The 2,408-nt window shown below is 42.5% G+C and overlaps 1 pseudogene; it reads left to right on the top strand.

Moving 5' to 3' along the window:
- The first annotated feature begins 275 nt into the window (after positions 1-275).
- LOC142410974 (olfactory receptor 11A1-like) lies at positions 276-1,211 on the top strand (annotated as a pseudogene).
- Positions 1,212-2,408: the final 1,197 nt, after the last annotated feature.

Genomic DNA, 2,408 nt, shown 5'->3' with positions numbered 1-2,408 from the left:
AATGGCACATAATCATCCATACTTCTTAGAAAAGAAGAAAACTGTCTTATCCCTGAGGCATACCAACAGTGATTGAAAATGAGATAAGACAATTTGTTTTTTTCATAGAAAATATTGCTGAAATGCTTTAAGAGCTGGAATTTTAAATAAGTTATCAGGACATAGAAATTGGATCCCAGAATTAAGTTGAATAGTGTATCTCTACAGCCATGCACGGAAAACAGTTTTTTAATTTTTGTATTACATTTTAGTATGTGCTTTCCCCAAGATTCAGCATGATGTCAGCTATAGAAAAGCAAAACCAAACCTACATTACAGAATTAATCCTCCTAGGATTTGGCGATTTACCTGACGGTCAGGTTCTTCTCTTCCTGCTCTTCCTGGTGATCTACGTGGTGACAATGATGAGGAACATTCTCATCCTCGTGTTGGTGGGGGCTAATCAGCATCTCCACACCCCAATGTACTTCTTCCTCAGTAACTTGTCCTGCTTGGAGATGTGCTACAGCTCCACCATCCTGCCCAAGCTGCTGGCCAGCTTCCTGACAGAAGTATTTCCTACAGCAGCTGCATGACACAGTTTTTCATATTTGCTTTTCTAGTTGGGGTAGAGTGCTATCTCCTGGCAGTGATGTCTTATGATTGATACTTAGCAGTATGCAAACCTTTGCATTATGTCACCCTAATGAATTGTAAGCTTTGCATAGCACTAGTTGCAGGGGCCTGGGTAAGTGGCTTTACGATCAGCTTTGTTATCACACTGCTGATGTCACAAATGGTGTACTGTGATTGCAGTGAGATTGACCATTACTTCTGTGATTTTGCCTCTGTGATAAAATGCTCCTGCAGTGATACATTTCTGATAGAAGTTGTAACATCTCTGATGTCTGCTACATGTACTATGCTTGCCCTTTCTTTTCACTGTAGCATCCTATATTTTAATCATCATCACCATCCTGAGAATCCCTTCAGCTACAGGGAGGCAAAAGGCATTTTCCACATACTCCTTTCACCTCATTGTCGTCATTATTTTCTATTCAATTCTCATCCTTTTCTACATGTTACCAACACCTTACAGCCTCACAGCTTTTAACAAGTTGTTCTCTGTCTTCTACACTGTGGTGAATCCACTTATCTACACCTTAAGAAACAAAGAAGTCAGAGGAGCCCTGGGGAAAGAAGTCCAGGCATTTATGGGTTTATATGAATGACATATCTAGGGCTATGCTTTGTGGGGCTTTTTTTTGGGGCCAGACTATAAAAATATAAAGCATTGGAAGTGATTTCCACAGCAAGTATATGGTCACTGATGTAGCAATTTGCCTAGTCACAAGTGGAGCTGGGTGGTTGGGGAAAACAATATGTTTTTTAGGGCTTCTTCAAAAAACCCCATAAACCCAAAATGTAAACACCCCAAAATAATCTTGATTAAACTCAAAACAGCTTTGTCACGTTTTCATATTATTTCAGTCACTTAAAAAGCAAAAGCCACAAGAAGAAAAAATGTGTATTACGACTACAGACACACAGACACACATGGGGCACAGAATGGTCCCATGTGTCAACATGGGTATAGCTACATGGAGCACAGAAGAGGACCCTGGTCAAGTGTCATGTTGTGTGGCAGGATTCAGCTGCCTGAATGTGGTGATACAGTGTCCTTTAGGTGCTGTGGGGATGCTTCCCTGGACTATGCCTACTACTGCTCTGAAAGCATGTAGGTCTCTCATAGGGCACAGGTCATTTCTGCTTACCTTGTGAAGATGTCATAGATGTTCCAGTGCTTCTCCTGTGTCACGGGATGCTTGTGCTGTGCCTGTCCATGCCAGAGGGAGCTTGTGGCAGTGTAGGTGAGAGCCCAGCTGCACTACAAGTCCAGAGGTCAGATACTGCTTCCTTAGGAGCCACCTTTAGCAGTGTGGATGCTGGCAATGTTTCCCTTGGGACAAAGATGACAAAGACATTCTGTACTGCTGTAGTGACTCTATAGAGAGGAACCTGAAAACTAAAGGTCAATGTCTGTTTTCATGACAGTAGCTAGGGCTACCTTTGAAGCTCATGGAAAGAAAAGGGCTTTGCCAAGAAGAGAAGATTAATCTCATCTGAAGATTGATGGTACAAATTGGACTTTCAGGCATCACTTACATGTCTAAAGTGCCATGAATCTTTGCTCACTGTAGTACAACATGGGTCAAACCTCACCTAAATTTGACAGCTAAAAGTTTGTAATGCAATCTGTGGCATGTGTTTTGGGTTCCTTGTGGACAGAGACAGGGAGCTCCTCATTCTAAACCCATCGGTAGTGCCACTGTCCCTTCAGCAATTATTTGGGGATCAGGAAGAATGTGAGCACTATGGGGTTCAGGAGGAACCTGTGCACTATGGGTGCCAGGGGTGGCCACCTATTC

The sequence above is a fragment of the Mycteria americana genome, chromosome 6, assembly GCF_035582795.1.
Source record: "Mycteria americana isolate JAX WOST 10 ecotype Jacksonville Zoo and Gardens chromosome 6, USCA_MyAme_1.0, whole genome shotgun sequence".
NCBI lineage: Eukaryota > Metazoa > Chordata > Aves > Ciconiiformes > Ciconiidae > Mycteria > Mycteria americana.
This window is presented reverse-complemented; position numbering and strand designations above follow the sequence as displayed.